General features: G+C 36.8%; 1 protein-coding gene and 1 pseudogene across 2 annotated transcripts in view; one reads left to right on the plus strand and one right to left on the minus strand.

Moving 5' to 3' along the window:
• The window catches only part of LOC105484517 (acyl-CoA binding domain containing 6), a 207645-nt gene that overhangs the window by 133679 nt on the left and 53415 nt on the right, over window positions 1–20551 (minus strand). The window lies entirely within an intron of this gene.
• Window positions 153–5615, plus strand: LOC105484923 (non-selective voltage-gated ion channel VDAC1 pseudogene; annotated as a pseudogene).

Raw genomic sequence — 20551 nt, forward strand, 5'->3', positions numbered from 1 at the left:
AAGGTGGTAACAGAAAGGCAATAAGATTCTCAGTTCATCATAGGAGTGGAATGGGTACATGCTGGCAATCTAAGGTATTCAGTACAACCTTCTGGAGCCACCAAAAAACAATTCTCCTAGCTGACTGTGAGATGATGTTCAATGTGGTAAATATGGATATTCAGGTGAGGAAAAGAAAAACAAATCCTAGACATGAATGTGATCAGCAAAATCATATCTAGATTTATAAAATAAAAGTTCCCAAATAAGAAGCTACATTACAATAAAAGTTCAAATTTAATTACAAAGAAAATGTTTTTAGATTAAAAAAAAAAAAGGAAGGAGAAAAGATAGAAGAGGGATAGGAAAGGAGGTTTATATCTCAAATAAAAGAAAAAAGAAGTAAACTACACAGAAATACTTTCCAAACTCAAGGATTCAATAGGTCTTGCCCCCCTATGTTCTCAGAACAAGAGTAAAATTAATTTAGGAATAAGATTCTAATTTACAAGAGTAAAATTAATTTAGTAATAAGATTCTTCTAAAATATGTAATGTGGAAGCAATGAACCTGGATAATACTGTCTGCAAGGATCAAAGTGCAACCTCTGCAAAGCCCCATGTATTGACAGCTTTTAGTACAGGACATCCTGCAAAAGTCAAAACTCTGATTCCGGACATAAATATTCCTTTAGAATCAAAATTACATTATGATTTAATTTGACTGCAAAAAGACTAGTTTTACTTCAAATAAAATACAGACAATCCCCACACACATTTTTTCAGTACTTAAGAGAAGTACGAGTTTTGTTTTATTTTTTTTAATTGTTTGTTTCAGTCTGTGGATCACTGGACTGAGGAAAAAGACTCCCCCCGCCCCCAGAGATAGCATATTCTATCTGTTCCTAACACTATTGGGGGGACTAAGGCTTCAAAAAACGTAAAATTTTGAGATGAATCAAGTCAGTTATCAACTTGTAATAGAAACAAAGTTATAAAATCATAGACAACAACTATTAACATGATTAAATGACAAAGTATATAAAGTGTATTAGTATGATGCTAGCAAACAAGAAGCACTAGGTAAATGACAGATTTCTCTGTGCTCTGAGGGCCATTTTTAGAGAATAAATGCTATGAAGATTTCTGGGATAGATAATGTATTTCTTTATACCCAAAAAAAGTAGAGATGATCCCCAACTTACAATGGTTCAATTTACAACATTTTTGACTTTTAATGGATTTATCAGTATGTATCCTCATTATAAGGTGAGGGGTACAAAGGGAGAACTTATTTTACTTAATCCAATTATATTCCAAATACATGCTCCATTGATAGGATAAAACTAAAACATACTTGGTGCTCGAGATGATAACTACATAAATAAAACTAAAAATGAGAAAACTGGATACCAAAGGAAAAAAAAAAATAGAGATAGAACCAAGTATGAAGTGGCAAGCATAGCTTCTTAAAAAATAATGACTCCTAGAAGGTAACATGGGGGAAAATCTAGGTGATATTGGGTTTGGCAATGACTTTTTACATGCAATATCAAAATCCATGACAGGCCGGGTGCAGTGGCTCACACCTATAATCCCTGCACTTTGGGAGGCTGAGGCAGGTGGATCTCTTGAGGTCAGGAGTTTGAGACCAGCCTGGCCAACATGGCAAAACACTACCTCGACTAAAAATACAAAAAACTAGCCAGGCATGGTAGTGCATGCCTGTAGTACCAGCTACCTGGGAGGCTGAAGCACAAGAATTGCTTGCAGAAGTTGGATGCAGAAGTTTCAGTGAGCCAAGATCACACCACTGCACTCCAGTCTAGCAATAGAGCAAGATTCTGTCTCAAAATATATATATATATAATCCATGAGAGAAAAAAATGATTAGTAGGTCTTTATTAAATTGAATTAAAATTGAAAATTTCTGCTCTGTGAAAAATATTGTTCAGACAATGCAATGACCAGCCATAAACTGAAAAAAAATTTGCAAAACACATATCTAATAAAGAACTGGTATCCAAAATATTCAAAGAATTCTTAAAACTCAACACTAAGAAAATAAGTTACCCAATGAAAAGTGAGTAAAAGATCTAAATAGACAACTTATCAAAGAAGATACAGAGATAGGAAATAAGCGAGTGACAAGATGTTTAAACATCATGTCATTAAAGAAACGCAAATGAAAACAAAAATGAGAAACCACTACACACCTATTGGAATGGCTAAAATCCAATATGTCCTTAAACAGATTAATAAACAAATGATACACCCATAAAATAGGATATTATTCAGCAACACAAGAAATGAGCTATTCTAGGTTAACTTAGAAAAAAGAAGTCAGGTAACTCAGAAATGAAAGTGGCGATATTACAATTAATGCCACAGAAATACAAAGAATCATAAGAGATAACTATGAACAATTATATGCCAAAAAACTGGATAACCTAGAAGAAATGAATAAATTTCTGGAAACACACAATCTACCATGACTGAATCACGAAGAAATTAAAAATCTGACAGACCTATCACCAAGAAAGAGACTCCATCAGTAATTAAAAAAAAAAAAACTTCCCAACAAAGAAAAGCCCAGAACCAGATCACTTCACTGGAGAATTCTAACAAATTTAAAGAATTAACACCAATCCTCTTCAAACTTCAAAATAATTAAAGAAAAGGGAACACTTCTAACTCAATTTATGAGGCCTTATTCTCATATCAAAGCCAAAAATACTGCAAGAAAACTAAAACCAATATCCCAGGATATTGATCCAAAAAATCAACTAAATATTAACAAACTGAATTTAACACTGTATTAAAAGGATTATACATCATGATCAAGTGGGATTTATTCCTGGAATGCAAAGATGGTTCAACACACAAAAATCAATCATATAACACAGCATATTAACACAATGAAGGACAAAACCCACATGATCATCTCAATTGATACAGAAAAAGCATCTGACAAAATTCAACATGTGTTCATGATAAAAACACTAAATAAACTAGGAATAGAATAAAACTACCTCGACACAATAAAGGCCATATATGAAAAGGCCACAGCTACCAACATACTCAGTGGTGAAAAACTAAAAGCTTTCTCTCTAAGATCAGGAACAAGGCAAGGATATCCATTCTCATCACTTCTTTTCAAGATGGCATCCAAGACAGAGTGATCAGACAAGAAATAAAAGGCATCTGTGGTGTTATGCTGTGTGTGTGTGTGTGTGTGTGTGTGTGTGTGTGTACAGAGAGAGAAAGAGCGAGAGAGAGAGCACGCACACAAGAGAGATTTGTTTTTGTCCATGGTTCCTGACTTCTAACTCCTATAGCCCTTGTTACAGCCTTTCATTATATAATTAGGTGTGTCAGGCCTCAAGAGCAAGCCTCAGAAAAGAGAATCTATGGGACTTTCTCCTGCCCTCCTTTTACCTGCCCCAAGTTACACTTTCTGATTGTGGGTCACAATCCCCAGAGACAGTCCTGCCCTATACCCTAGGGGAAGGAATACTGACATCATGAAACCCAAGAGGAATGGGTGCTGGGAGCTTGGGGATAGAAGAACACATGGAGGTCCCTGGAGGGTGGCATGCCCAGAGAGAGGTCATGAAAGCTCCATGTTCCCTCCTCCATGCCTCACCCTACACATCTCCTTGTAATCCAATAATAAAATTCTAAGCCCTACAACCAACTGGATGAACCCCACCTCTCAGCTAAGGTTTCTCCAAAGAAACCCGAAAACCTAGTTCAGGCCACGATGGGAAGTCGGGTCTGGACATGCCTCATTATACTTTCCTCCCTTTGGTATTCAGGAACAACTGACCAGCATTAACATTAAAACAAAGATCTTACAACTGACAAAAAAGACTCTTTGTATCAATAAGATATCAAATTCCAACCCGACTCCAGCATAGCATCACATGACAGAAAGCGGGCCCTGGATGAAATCAAAATATTTTACCCCAAAATATATTTGACATATTTTGAAAAGGCCCTGCAAAGCCATCTCTTAAAAGGGAAATTTTACATTATGTAAAGAATCCTCTTTCCTTTCCAGGCCTTTTTCTGATCCTAAAGAGATGAGCTGAGAGATCTGAAGAATCTTTTAAAGATCTGAACAGGAAACAATTGTCATCTATTGCATCTAACAGTGGCCACCTATGAGACTTCATCTATATAGAAAGAACCTTGGTCTCCACAAACCCTTAACTCAGATATTCCTTTCTATTGATTCCAAGCTTTTAGATAATAACTTAACTCTCAACCAACTGCCAATCAGAAAATCTTTGAATCCACCTATGACCTACATATAAGTCTCTGCTTCGAGTTGTCCTGCCTTTCCAGACCAAACCAATGTATACCTCACATGTATTAATAAACCAGGAATAGAATAAAACTACCTCAACAGGCCATAGCTGCCACTGAGCCTGCCACCAATGCCTCTAAGTAGAAGGTGGTTGTGGCACCCACAAATGCCAATCTTGGCAAAACTGAAAGGGATGTCTTCACCAAGGTTTATGGATTTGGCTTAATAAAGCTTGATTTGAAAGCAAAATCTGAGAATGAAATGGAATTCACAAGCTCAGCCTCAGCCAACACTGAGACCACCAAAGTGATGGGCAGTCTGGATACCAAGTACAGATGGACTGAGTACGGACGGCCTGACGTTTATGGAGAAATGGAACACCAACAATACACTTGGCACCGAGATTACCGTGGAAGTTCAGCTTGCACGTAGACCGAAGCTTACCTTCGATTCATCTTTCTCACCTAACGCTGGGGAAAAAAAATGCTAAAATCAACACAGGGTACAAGTGGAAGCACATTAACCTGGGCTGCGACATGGATTTCGGCATTGCTTAGGCCTTCCATCCAGGTGCTCTGGTGCTAGGTTACGAGGCCTGGCTGGCCAGCTACCAGATGATTTTTTTTTTTTTTGAGATGGAGTCTCACTCTGTCACCCAGATTGGAGTGCAGTGGCACGATCTCGGCTCACTGCAAGCTCTGCCTCCCGGGTTGACACCATTCTCTTGCCTCAGCCTCCCTAGTAACTGGGACTACAGGCGCCCGCCACCACACCTGGCTAATTTTTTTTTTTTTTTTTTTTTGTATTTTTAGTAGAGACACGGTTTCACCATGTTAGCCAGGATGGTCTTGATCTCCTGACCTCGTGATCCGCCCGCCTCGGCCTCCTAAAGTGCTGGGATTACAGGCGTGAGCCACCGCGCACGGCCCAGATAAATTTTGAGACTGCAAAGTCCCAAGTGAACCAGAGCAACTTTGCAGTTGGCTACAAGACTGATGAATTCCAGCTTCACACTAATGTGAAAGACGGGACAGAGTTTGGCAGCTCTGTTTACCAGAAGGTGAACAACAAGTTGGAGACCGCTGTCAATCTTGCCTGGACAGCAGGAAACAGTAACATGCACTTCAGAATAGCAGCCAAGTATCAGATTGACCCTGACACCTGCTTCTCAGCTAAAGTGAATAACTCCAGCCAGACAGGTTTAGGATATGCTCAGACCCTAAAGCCAGGTATCAAATTGACACTGTCAGCTCTTCTGGATGGCAAGTACGTCAATGCTGGTGGCCACAAGCTTGGTTTAGGCCTGGAATTTCAAGCATAAATGAATACTGCACAATTGTTTAACTTTAAACATTTTGCAACATAGCTACCTTCAGAATTTACTGTATCTTTTAATGTTGGATGTCTGGAAAGCAAGTATTACTAAATATGTTAGACCTCCAGGTTAAAGATGATTCAGCTTTAAGATGCTACCCTTTCAGAGGTACAGAAGAAACCATTTCCAAAAAAGGTCCTTTCAGTGGTAGACTTGGGGGTAACTTGGTGGCCCCTTGGAGATACCACGTTTCTTTTTTATCTAGAAATGACTGCAAGTGGAAGCTGATAATATGTAGGTACTTTGTAAATTTTATTGAGTAAATGAAAGAAATTGTGATTTCCTGAGAATCAAACCTTGGTTTCCTAACCCTAATTGATGAGAGGCTCGCTGCTTGATGGTGTGTACAAACTCACCCGAATGGGATTTTTTTAGACAGATCTTCATGACCTGTTCCCACCCCAGTTCATCATCACCTCTTTTACATCAAAACGTCTGCAGGGTGGTGTGGTCACTGTTTCTTTTGTGCCATTTTAGGTTGGAGAGGGTGGATGTGATAAAGCCAATAATTCAGGACTTATTCTTTCTTGCGTTGTTTTTTTGCCCTTGCACCAGAGTATGAAATAGCTTCCAGGAGCTTCAGCTATAAGCTTGAAAGTGTGTGTGTGACTGTAATCACATGGTGACAACACTCAGAATCTAAATTGGACTTCTGTTGTATTCCCACCACTCAATTTGTTTTTTAGCAGTTTAATGGGTACATTTTAGAGTCTTCCATTTTGTGTGGAGTTAGATCCTCCCCTTCAAATGCTGTAATTAGCATCACTTAAAAAAACTTGGCCAGGCGCAGTGGCTCAAGCCTGTAATCCCAGCACTTTGGGAGGCCGAGACAGGCGGATCACGAGGTCAGGAGATCGAGACCATCCTGGCTAACACGGTGAAACCCTGTCTCTACTAAAAATACCAAAAAAAAAATTAACTGGGAGTAGTGGTGGGCGCTGTAGTCCCAGCTACTCGGGAGGCTGAGGCAGGAGAATGGCGTTAACCCGGGAGGCAGAACTTGCAGTGAGCCGAGATCGCGCCACTGCACTCCAGCCTGGGCAACACAGCAAGACTCCATCTCAAAAAAAAAAAAAAAAAAATACTGGGGAGGAGTTTTTGACTCCCTAGTAAACACTCAGCCTCCAGCAATTCATCCATTACCAATGAAGTGTTTTTACCAGTTTATGGCCCAAGCATCTTTTGTTATCTTGGTTATGATTCTCTGCATTCACCTGTCTCTCTAGTTTAGGGGATGGCAGTTTGAACTGGTACCTCAAATCTCTGATGGATCTAGAACAGTCTTTGATTTTCAGTTTGGTCAGATTACTGTATTGTTAAGGACAGGAGTGAAAACTTGCAGATTCTTCACATGTTGAGGCTAAAATTAGAAGTTCAGTGATCTTTTAAAGAGATTTTAAAATTTTTTTAAAGTCCTTTAAATTTACCCATATATTTAGCACTTCCAGGACTCTTCATTCCTTTATGGAGGTCCAAATTTCCATCTTATATAATTTTCCTTTCATGTGAAGTTCCTTTAAATTTACTATAGTTCAGTTGGCAATGAATTACCTGCTTTTGTTTATTTGGAAAAAGTTTTATTTTTTATTTACTTTTATTTTCTAGATGAAGTCTCACTCTGTGGCCCAGGCTGGAGTGTAGTGGCACAATCTTAGCTCACTACAACCTCCGTCTCCTGGGTTCAAGCGATTCTCCTGCTTCAGCCTTCCGAGCAGCTGGGATTACAAATGCCCACCATGACACCCGGCTAATTTTTGCATTTTTAGTAGAGATGGGGTGGCAACATGTTGTCCAGCCTGGTCTCGAACTCCCGATCTCAAGTGATCTGCCCATCTCAGCCTCCCAAAGTGTTGGGATTACAGGCATGAGCCACCAGACCCAGCCTTGAAAACTCTTTACTTCACATTTACTTATTTTTGTATTGACATGAGATTCACATAAAATTAACCAGTTTAACATGTACAACTGAGTGACATTTAATACATTCACAATATTGTGCAACCAGCTCCATCTAGTTCCACAACATATTTGTCATTCCCCCCAAAAAGCCTTGAACCCACTAAGCAGTCACTCCCCATTCCCCTCTCCCCCAAAACGTTGGCAACCACCGATCTGCTTTCTGTCTCTATGGATTTAACCATTCTGGATATTTCATATAAATTGAATCATACACTATGTAATCTTTTATGTCTGGCCTCTTTCACTTGGTTTAATGTTTTCAAGGCTCATCTATATTACAGCATGTATTGGTTCTTCATTCCTTTTTATGATTAATAGTCTATTTTATGTACATTCCAATACCAAATTCATTTGGGTTGTTTGCACTTTTGGCTATTGTGAATACTGCTGCTATGGTCATCTGTATACAGGTATTTGAGTACCAAATTACCCAGCAATTCCACTCCTGTATATACCCAAAAAAACTGGTAATTCTATTTTTAACTTTTTGAGGAATCACCAAACTGTCTTTCATGGCAGCTGCACCATTGTACAGTCCTAGTAGCAATCTAAGACAGTTTCAATGTCTCTACATCCCTGCCAAAACTTGTTATTATCTTTTTTTATTGTGGACAACCTACTGGGTATGAAGCAGTATTTTGTTGTGGCTTGAAATACCATACTCGAAATTCAAAATCACAATGAAATACCACTCAAAAGACTAACTCAGGTTGTTATACACCATTCTCTTTTGAGAAATGTCTGTTTAAGTTCTTTGACAATTTGTTAGTTGGGTTCTTTCTGTTGTTGAGTTGTAAGAGTTACTTACATATTTTGAATAGCAGACCCTTATCCAATATATGATTTGCAAAAATTTCCTGTTTTACTTTCTCGATAATGTCCTTTGAAGCACAGAAGTTTTTAACATTGATGAAGTCCTATTTACTTATCTTTTCTTTCGTTGCTTGAGCTTTTCCTGCCTTATGTAAGAATCCATGGCCAAATCCAAGTTTATTAAGACATACCTCTATGTTTTATTCGAAGACTCAGAGTTGGGTTTTGTGTTTTTTTTTTTTTTTTTTTTTTTTGAGACTGAGTCCTGCTCTATCACCCAGGCTAGAGTACAGTGGCACAATCTCAGCTCACTGCAACCTCCACCTCCCGGGTTCAAGCGATTCTCCTGCCTCAGCCTCCCGAGTAGCTGGGATTACAGGCGCCTGCCACCATGCCCAGCTAATTTTTGTATTTTTAGTAGAGATAGGGTTTCATCATGTTGTCCAGGCTGGTCTCGAACTCCTGACCTCAGATGATCCACCCACCTTGGCATCCCAAAGTGCTAGGATTACAGGCATGAGCCAAAGCACCCAGCCAAGACTCAGAGTTTTAACTCAGTTAGGTCATTGATCCATTTTTAGTTAATCTTTGTATATATATCAAGATAGGAATGTACCTTCATTCTTTTGCATATGGATATCCAGTTGTTCCAGGATAATTTGTTGAAGAGATTATTTTCTCCCCCACTGAATGGTCCTGTTGAAAATCAACTGACCCTAAACTTGAGAGTTCATTTCTGCACTCTCAATTCTTTTCCATACGCCTATCCTTATACCAGTACCATACTGTTTTAATTACTGTAGCTTTATAGTAAATTTTGAAATTGCAAAATTTGAATCCTCTAGTTTTGCTCTTTTTCAATACTTTTGACTATTTGGGACCCTTTGCAATTCCATATAAATCAGATTGACTTGGCCAGTGCTGCCATCTAAATAAATTTAAATCTTCCAATCCATGAGCACAAGATGAATTTCCATTAACTTAGGTATTCTTTAATTTCTTTCAGCAATATAGTTTTCAGTATAAAATCTTTCACATCCTTGGTTAAAATTCCCAGGCTTTTTTTTTTCTCCTGAGGGCTACTGTAAATGGAATTTTTTTGTTTGTTTCCATTTCAGAGTATCCGTTGATGGTCTAAAGAACACAGTGATTTTTGCATGCTGATCTTATGATCTTATATCTTGCAACTTTGCTGAATTAATATATTAACTCTAGCAGTGTGTTTGTGGATTCTCTGGATTTTCTATATACTGTATAGGATCATGTCACCGATAACATTTTTATTTCCTCCTTTCCAATTTGGATGCTGTTTCTTTATTTTTCTTGTCTAATTGCTCTGGCTAGAATTTATGTATACAATGTTGAACAGGAGTGGTGAAAGCAAACATCCTTGTCTTATTCCTGATCTACCTCTGGGTTTTTCATAAATACCCATTATGTTAAGTAAAGTTTACCTTCATTTTTGAAAGCTATTATATCTTAACTGAGTATAGAATTATAGGTTGATCATCTTTTCCTTTTGTTGTCAACCTATTGACTTCAAACTTCTGAAAAGAACTCTGCTGTAGTTCTACCTTTATCTTTATGTTTTCTGTCTGCTTTTTTCTCTTTTCACTGGCTTTCAACAATTTGATATGTATTGTATGGTTTCATTACATTTCTTCTGCATGGGGTTCATTGAGCTTCTTGGATCTATGGGTTTATGGAAATGACTCTCAACTGGGGACAGTTTTTGTTTTTGTTTTTGTTTTTTGCCATCTGCATCCACAGATGTTTGGCATGTCTGGGGCAATTTTTTAGCTGTCACACTATGCAGTGCTATTGACATCTAGTGAATAGAGACCAGAGTCGCTGCTTAATGTCCCACAATGTACAGGATACCCTCCATAATGAAGAATTTTCTGGCCCAGAATATCAATGGGGCAAAGATTGAAAAACTGTGGTTTACAGGTTATCAACTGTTTGAAATTTCAGCCATTATTAACTAAATTTTGTTTCTGTCTTCTCTCACATTTTTTCTCCTTTCTGGGTCTCCAATTACATGAATGCTACATTGCATTATATTTTCCCACAGCTCATTGAAGTTCTGTTCTTTTTTTGTTCAGTCTTTTTATGCTCTGTGCTTCATTTTGATTAGTTTCACTTGTTCCATCTTCGAGCTTCAAGTTCACTGATCTTATGTAATGTCTAATGTGCTGTTAATCATATCCAGTATATTTTTTTACTTCAGATTATTACATTTTTCCATATCTAAAAGTTCCATTTGGATATTTTTGTATCTTCCATTTCTCTCTACATATGTTCACGGTTTCCTCTACTGTCTTGAATATATAGTATATATTTATAAAATAAGTGTCTTCATGTCCTTGTCTGTTATTTTATCATCTTTATCATTTCCACCATCTACTTTGACAGGTTTTTCTCCTGGGTCATATTTTCCTGCCCCCACTTTTTTTTTTCATTTTGGCAAGCTTTAAAGACCTTTACTGTAAGCAAGGCATTGTAATAAATTTTACATTCTTGCTTGCTGGATTTTGTTGTGTTCCTTTAAATTATGTTGGACTTTGTTTTGGCATGCATTAAGTTACTTGGAATCAGTCTGATCCTTTTGAGGCTCAATTTTAAGCAGTGCTAAGGCAAGGGCAAAGCAGCCTTTGATATAGCATTTAATTTAGCACAGCTACTGAAGTGAAACCCTTCTGAGGCCTCTACCATATGCCCCACATATTGCATTTTCATTTTACTCCTGACTGGTAGGAAACAAAATATTCTCAGTCCTATGTCAGCTCCAGAAATTGGCCTACTGCTTTCTTATATTTCTTTCCCTGGCCTCTTCTACATGCATAGATTAGTATTCAGCCAAAGGGACCCCTCTGCAGATCTCTGGAACTGTCAATAAAGGATCATCCTCTCTGGTATTCAGCCCTGCAAATTCTAGTTCAAACTCATGAGACTGCCAGGCCATTTTGGGTTCTCCCTCCGTGCAGCCTGGAAAATGCTGCCAGGTAATAAATAAATGGATGCACCTGTAAGGCACAGCTTATTTTGTTGTTTTTTAGATGAAGTCTCACTCTGTCGCCCAGGCTGGAGTGCAGTGGCGCAATCTTGGCTCCCTGAAAGCTCCGCCTTCTGGGTTCATGCCATTCTCCCACCTCAGCCGGGACAACAGGCGTCTGCCACCATGTCTGGCTAATTTTGTGTGTGTGTGTGTGTGTGTGTGTGTGTGTGTGTGTGTGTGTGTTTAGTAGAGAGGGGGTTTCACCGTGTTAGTCAGGATGGTCTTGATCTCCTGACCTCGTGATCTGCCCACCTTGGCCTTCCAAAGTGCTGGGACTACAGGCGTGAGCCACCGTGCCCGGCAGTTTCCCTTCTTTTGGGACTTTACACTACTTATAATACAATGTCTGAAGATTACTGTCTCATCCAGTAATTTTAGCCAAGCGTCTGGATTTCTTCTTGTTTCTGGCAAACGGGTAAATCTCATCCCTATTACTCCACCATTCCCAGGAACATAAGTCCTACAAACATTAATTTTAAACCCAGCATAATATTCCATGAGGTAATCTAATATAATTTACTTAACTATTATGTAACAGTTGTGTATTAGGTTATTTTCACTTTTTCGCTCATAAACAGACATAATGAATATTTTTAAATATAAGAAATAAAGTACTTTTAGGCCACTGCACTCCAGTATGGGTGACAGAGTGAAATTCCATCTCTCAAAAAACCAAAAACAAAAAACAAAAAAGAAAGAAAGTACTTTTAATTAAAATCTTTAGAAAAAAAAAATGACCCCAAAATTTGATTATGGTATATTATAAAAACATTCCCCTTTCCTGGGATTAGTTCCTCCTTCTAATGCAACTGCACAAACACACATGTTAGAATGCTGGTCACAATGTTTTGTGGGGAAACAAAGAGATTATTATCTCAGGCAGAAATAATATTTTAAAAATAACCTGCCATTATCAGATTGAATCCAGAATAAAGATGCCAAAGATGCGTTAGTTTTCCTTTCTATACACTTCATCTACCAGAGTGGGTAAACTTTGGCTACTTTACCCTCTTGATTTCCACTCTAGTGAAATTTCTCTCATACAGGCTTAGAAGTTTATTCCATTTCTCTCTACTCAAAATCCATTAAGTCACTTTTATGTTGCATCAGCAATTAAATAGAGTTCAATTTGGCAGCCAACAGGATAAAATTGGCCAATTCTTATATTGCCTGAGACTCTATTAGTTGAGAAACTAAAATTCTCCTTCACTCAAAAGGGAAAGGGTAAGTTGTTGGCTAAATCTTTATCACTTGATTCAGACTCCACCTTAGTCAGTTTTAGAGTCAAGATTTAAAGCCTTGTGAAACTTTTTCTTCTATTCCTAAGATTATTAGGCTAATCTATGCAAAGAGGTTTCTTGCTTCTGTGTGCTACCTTTTTTGGATTTGTTTTACTGGTTTGTTTAATTCATATATAGTCTAACTGTAGAACTCTGGGAAAATTAATCAACTTCTTTGCCTCAGTTTCCTCATTTATAAAAATGGGAATAACAGTCCCTATTTCATACCTATTTATATGCATACATAAATAGAACAATATCCAGTGCAAAGTGGCCATTTTGTAAGTGTTAGTTAATACAATAATTATTATTGCCCAAAACATAGCCATTTCTCCAAAGTAAAAGTGTTTCAGCAATATAGATACAAGATGTTGTGATACGGGGACTTACAATATTGACCTATGGTCTTTACCTAATAGCTTTCCACTTCTGATTCTTTTGATAATACAACAATAAATCCCCCAAACAAAACAATCGTAAAAACTCTAACATACCTCGTTATAAGAAAAAAAGAAAGCTAGTGCTTAATGAATATCTTCCATGTGGAAAACGAGTCTATAAAGCTGGTATTATCACTGTCTTTTATTTAATCTAAGATATCCTCAATTATAAGAAGCACCATTATTTTCTGTAATGTTCAGAAAGAAAAAACATAACCAATTAAATATAATACACTATCTAAGACTCATGAAGATTTCAAAAATGTTAAAAACCGAATAAATATCTGCCTTAGATTTGGCCAGGTGCAGTGGTTCATGCCTTTAATTCCAGCACTTTGAAAGGCTGAGGAAGGAGGATCACTTGAGCTCAGGAGTTCAAAACCAGCCTGGACAACATGGTGAGACCCTGTCTCTACAAAAGGGGAAAAAAAAAAGATTTGATGAAATATAAGTAAATATTTATTTTACAGATTCAAAAACTGAAAAGAAGTGAAGTACCCAATGCCACATAAGTGGCAGAATTGGGATTCACACCAAGATCCTTTGATGTTCCAAAGCCTGTGTTCTTTCTATTAAATTAAATTATATTACTTCTCCAGGCTATTTTGGAAACCATTATTACACACTGACAATATTCTAAATTAAAATTTTGTCTGTGTCTTAAGTGTACTTTTTTTTTTTTTTTTTTTGAGATGGGGTCTCATTCTGTCACCTAGGCTGCAGTGCAGTGGGTGATCTTGGCTCATTCAACTTCTGCCTCCCAGGCTCAAGGGATCCCCTCCCACCTCAGCCTCCCAAGTAGCTGGGACCACAGGCAAGCGCCACCACGCCCAGATAATTTTTTTTTTGTTTTGCATTTTTGGTAGAGATGGGGTTTTACCATGTTGCCCAGGCTGGTCTTGAACTCTTGGGCTCAAGCGATCTACCCACCTCAGCCTTCCTAAGTGCTAAGATTACAGCACTTAGGTGCTAAGATTACACCACACCCCGCCTTAAGTGTACTTTTTAAATGTTTACATAAAGTACTCCATTTATTCAAAGAGAAAACTTTAAAATAAACATTTTGAAGCAAAATTATTCTGATAAATTATGCACAATTTAGTTGACAGATTAATACTATCATTCTAAACCCTTAAAAGAGGCACACTTTTCTGATAATCCTTTTGAAATACTAAATTTTTTTTCCTGAAACATGAATAGCTATTCATTTCAACACAGAAAAGTAACAATATTGATTTCATCTCATCTACCATTTGTCACACCATCAAAAAGAAAACTTATCATGAAAATATTGTTGGTTGCTACTTATAACAGTAATATTTATAAAATTTTTCAAGAAATGGGAAATCCATAAACGTATGTTTTTAACTTGTTTCTCTTAAAATTACAAACACACAGCAGTATTTTAAAAAATCATCTCCTAAAACCTTTAAAAAACAGACATTTAGCCAGGCGCAGTCTCATGCCTGTAATCCTAGCACTTTGGGAGGCAGAGGCGGGAGGATTACCTGAAGTTAGGAGTTTGAGACCAGCCTGGCCAACATGGTAAAACCCCATCTCTACTAAAAATGCAAAAATTAGCCAGGCACAGTTGTGCATGTCTGTAATCCCAGCTACTTGGGAGGCTGAAGCAGAATTGCTTGAACCCGGGAGGGAGAGGTTGTAGTGAGCTGAGATCACCGCCAGCACTCCAGCCTGGGTGCCACTCCAGCCTGGGTGACAGAGTGAGATTCTGTCTCAAAAAAAACAAACAAAAAAACCCAGACATTTATAAAAATGTCAATTCTCTAGAAATGTTCCACAAATGCTTAAATTAGCATTGGAAAATAATTTTAAATAAAAGCAATGAGAACAGAAATGATATGAACAAGTAATTTATCCAATCCTCCAAATTTCAGCCTTTCCTAGTATTTTTTGTACATATACTACATACACTAGCTAACACGTTTTAAAGATTAAAAGACTGAAGAACGCTTTTTTTTTTAACCAAACACTTTACACCACAAAAATATGTGAGATAATTTTTACACATAATTAATATGGTCAACAGAACTCCAAAGATTCCCTTATAGTCCACAAAGTAAATGTCATCACTTTGTAACAACAAACCAAAAATGAGAAATTGCTTTCTACCACCCCACAACAGAATTTAAGAATAAATATTACTCTTGTTGATTTCTTGGCTTTTGTCAATTGTCTTGGTTCCAGCACACTTTAAGGTGTAATATGTAAGTCATTTATATTTGTTAGTACTTTTACTCTATTTAACACTGTTTTAAAATGGCTATCATGGAAAATTACCTTCAGGTTATTATGACTAATTTTCTAGAAATGTAACACTGATCAAAATTTAAATTTTCTTTAGAAAAGTATCCTAAATACAGTATTTATCATAGCTGTTCAGAAATTATAACTTTTCTTGGATTTTAAACACCAAAGGAAATCATAAAACATCAAAAAATTCAAATATTAAAACCAGCATTTCTGTAATAATGTCTCAAAAATAAACAGGAAAAGAAGGAACTGTATTTTAATTAAGCAGAACAAAGGGTTAATATTTCTACAATATATCCAAATGATCTCATGTGTAAAAAAAAAAAAAAGAAAAAGAAAAGACCCAATGGATAAACAGACCATGATTGTAAGTAGGCAACAGTTAGATACTTGAAGTTACCCACAGGTTTAGGGTTCTACTCACATACACCAATACTTGGGAAAATGTTTAACATCTCTTACTAATTTGCAAAATGCAAATTAAAGCAACAATGAACAATGAATTTTTAACTAGTTATATTAGAATAAATAAGGTAGTAAAATTACAGTGAAACAGGTACTAATAAGTGAATGGCCCTAGTGGCCTTGTAAAATGATATTAGTCTTTTGGAAAGTATATGGCAATCCTACCAAGACCCATAAAAATATTAAGCACATATTAATTATTTTCACAATAATATAACTTCTGGATATTATAAGAAAAACATACAATCCTTAACTATTGCAACTTGGTATGAGATTCAACAACAATCCTTTTTGTTGGTCATCTTTACCTAAATTTAATATTCTTAAATTTTAAAGAGAGAAACATAGGTCAGGATAGATTTTTAGATCTCTATCTCCCTTTTCTATTGTTCTCATGAAATGGTAAAAATGTTGGCCCCTAGGACACTTAGCTCTTGCCCCCTCTGATTCTTCTTTTTCCTTTTGTCTTTATTGTCCTTGTTGTCCTACTTGATTTTGATTAAATTCCCTGTAGACTGCTCTTAGTATGAAGCTTTATACTGGAAGAAAGTTTTGGCTAATTTTAGAAGCTTAGAGCCCAGACAGCTCTAGAGAACCTTACCATGAACGTCTTGTACTCAGCCATGAACTGAAGCGCATAAAAACCCCTTTTAGCTTTACCTGTTGGCTATTTTAGAAATCTGCCATTCTCAGGACAGTAAGGTACTCTACTGCTTCCTTCTGCTTCCTTCTAAAGAGATGAGATGCCAATGCCACACAAATCTTTCGTTTTCTTTCATTTTTTAAAAAATACAAATCTGGCAGCTGTTGGCGGTTTGTCCCTATTTTCTCTAATCAACTAATTTTGTTACAGATATTGCTTAAGAGCTTCTGATTATGCTATCCTAGTTATTCTGTTAAGGAAACAGGACGATTCAAAAACTATGCTACAGCCACTACCATCTTTCCAGAATTCCAAATACCATAAATAATTTTTAATGTAACACATGAATAGGAATACACAAATAGATATGTATTGCTAAAGTAGGTATGTTTCCATTCCATTCTCTCTTTTCCATTATTTTTGCCTCCATGTAACTATCTTAGTTGCATGATTTCATGAAAGGGAGATTTAGAGACCAACAACACAAGTTCAGTAAACATCAGTTATTTGTGGCTTACCAAAGTATGAATACTATCTCAACATTTTAATAGCTTCCCAAATTGTGAATCCCAACTTCTAAAAGCAGAATTCTCAAAACCTTATGTCTTAGACTTCCTTGAAGCTATGATGTGCAGGCCCATTATCTACATTCCTATCTACATTCCATCAACTAAATGTGCAAGCAAGCCATATGGATATAAAATGGAGCAACATATCACTGACTTACAACTCATAATTTTTATCTTTTTTTTTGAGGTAGAGTCTCACCCAGGCTGGAGTTCAGTGGTATGATCTCAGCTCACTGTAACCTCCGCCACAGGTTCAAGTGATTCTCCTGCCTCAGCCTCCTGAGTGGCTGGGATTACAGGTGCCTGCCACCATGCCCAGCTAATTTTTGGATTTTCAGTAGCGACAGGGTTTCACCATGTTGGCCAGGCTGGTTTTGAACTCCTGACCTAAAGTGATCCACCCGTCTCGGCCTCCCAAAGTGTGGGATTACAGCATGAGCCACTGCACCCGACCCAACTCACATTTCCTAATTCACAGTACAAAATTTGGTTGATGTGGTCCCTCCAACAAAAGTAGTGTTAGTTATAAGCAAGATTTAAGTAATTAAATCAAATTTATATGAATCCATATTCTAAGTACACAGGAGAATATTAACTAATGCCATCAGAAATTCACATGTAGAAATCAATGTTATCATACTGATGGATAACACATGAAATACACTATTGCTTTGTAATTACTACTATGAAGTCATCATGTACAAACTTGTGGGCTGAAAACATTGACCAAATATGCAAAAATTAAAATTGAGTTTGATATTTGCCATAGGCTTTTTGTAGATATTCTTTATCAGATTAAGAAACTTCCCTTCTATTAAAAGCTGTTAAGAGGTTTTTTATCATGATTGACTACTGAGTTTTGTCAAATCTTTTTCCCCTCTGTTAAAATGATTATTTTTTTCTCTTTTTCTCTGTTAATATGACAAATTACACTGCTTTTCCAAAATTAAACCATCCTTACATTCCTGGAATTAATCCTACTTCATCATGACATACTATTCTTTTTATATGTTGAGGAATTGGATTTGCTAAGGGTTTTTTTTTCCACATATTTTAATGAGTAAATTGACCAACTGACCTCTTTTGTATCATTCTTTTTTTCTCACTTATTTTTCAAAGCAACTTCTATGAAGTGAATATTATTATCCATATCAGTTATCTATTGATAGGACAGTGCTATATAACAAATACCCCACAAATCTCAGTACATAAAACATTAACATTTATTTAGCTCATCAGTCTGTGGGGGTCTAGCTGATCTGGGCTGGACTGGGCTGATTTCAGGGGTCCAGTTCATAAATCTCTTTTTCTGTATCATTCTTGCCAGACTCTAGTGTCAAGATTATTATGGCCTTAAAGAAGAACTGAGAAGCGTTCCCTCTTTTTCCATTTTTCAAAAGAGTTTGTATATGATTAGTGTTACTTCTTCTTTAAACAATTGGAAGAACGTACCAGTGAAGCTATCTGGAACTGATATTTTCTATGCAGAAATTTAAAATTAAAGATTCAATTTCTTTAATAGATACAGGACTATTCAGATTTTGTTTCCTATTCTGTCAGCTTTGGCAAATTGTATTTTTTTGAGAAAATATTCCATTTCTTCCAAATAATCCATTTACTTGGCTAAAGCTAGTCATCAGATCTACTTATTAATTTTTTTGATTCTTTAAGATACATGGTGATGTCCCTTTTTCATTCTTGATATTGGTTTGTCTTTTTTTTCTTCTTTATTGATCTTGCTAGGATTTTACTAATCTTTTCAAAGAATCAACTTTCAGCTTTGATGATTTTTCTCCAGTATACATTTGTTAACTATTTCATTGGCTTTTCTTCTTATCTTTATAATTCCTTCTATTTCCTTTAAATTTGACTTTTTTTCTTTTTTTTTTTTTTTGAGACGGAGTCTCACTCTGTCACCCAGGCTGGAGTGCAGTGGCCGGATCTCAGCTCACTGTAAGCTCTGCCTCCTGGGTTCACGCCATTCTCCTGCCTCAGCCTCCCGAGTAGCTGGGACTACAGGCGCCCGCCACCTCGCCCAGCTAGTTTTTTGTATATTTTTTAGTAGAGACAGGGTTTCACCATGTTAGCCAGGATGGTCTCGATCTCCTGACCTTGTGATCCGCCCGTCTCAGCCTCCCAAAGTGCTGGGATTACAAGCATGAGCCACCGCGCCCGGCCGACTTTTTTTCTTTTTATAGCTTCTCGAAATGGACTCAACACATTACGTCCTCTAGGGAATTCCAAACTATTCAAGAAGAAACTTACTGAGGACAAATAACCAGAAATATTCTTTTCATGGATTCTCCGGCTCCTCACTTGAAAAAAGGAGAAATGTGTTCTTATTTCATCGAACAAGAAGTTCTCAAATGGGAAAGAGAGGTTCAAAATAAAACTTTCCTTAGCTTGTAAGAAGTTTTTTCCTCTTATTTAGATATAAGCTAATAACATTTTATCTCAAGGATGCAATATGTACGACATGAAGAGATAAATAATTTTCTCAGACAGTATATTTTAGAGTCCCTACAATAACCAAAAAGCATCTTAAGGAACTATCTCTGGCCTTTTAAACATTGCAGAATAACTTCAAGGAGGAATGAACAGGAATCTTTTCTTCCAGTTATCTGAGTAATTCATTCCCTTGCCAATTTAAAGTGCTTATTCAAATGTTTATCCTCTCAATACGCCTACGCTAGTCACCCTATTTAAAATTATAAACCAATAATACCCCTTCATTCTACGCTCACAATCTCCCAAAACTTCCAGTGGTAGAATAAGCTCCATAAGGGTAAGAAATGTCTGCTTTTGCTCATTGATGTATCCTAGAGATAGAACAGTGCCTGGCACATGGTAAGAACTTAATAATTATTTGCTTAATGTATGAATAAATGGATAAGAAAAATAAGGCATAACTTCAAATAAGGTGGGTTTTCATATGAAAGTAAAGTTTAAGAATGAATTTTAGAATAAGACGGATTGTGTTCAAACCCGCCTCTGCCACTTATTAGCTGTTTAACTTAAGAACAAATTCCTAAGGTTTGGTTTTCTTATGCAGAAAATGCAGATAATTATAGTATCTGCTTTATAGGGTCATGGTGAGGACTAAATAGAATAATGTATCTCACATACTTAGCACAGTGCACGGCACATAGTAAGAATGCTGTATGTAACCTAATGATTATTTTTATTATTACTGAGTGCCTTAGCGAAAGGCATGCATAAATGGATCCATATCAATCTCCACTAAAGTTTCTAGTGGCAACGTCAGTCTCTGACACTGTTCTATAGACCACCTTCATTAATGGTTGACTCAAGGTACAAAAAATCACGCTAATCTGCTACTATAAAGACACATGCACACGTATGCTTACTGCGGCACTATTCACAA

Source organism: Macaca nemestrina, chromosome 1, assembly GCF_043159975.1.
Source record: "Macaca nemestrina isolate mMacNem1 chromosome 1, mMacNem.hap1, whole genome shotgun sequence".
Taxonomy (NCBI): Eukaryota; Metazoa; Chordata; class Mammalia; order Primates; family Cercopithecidae; genus Macaca; species Macaca nemestrina.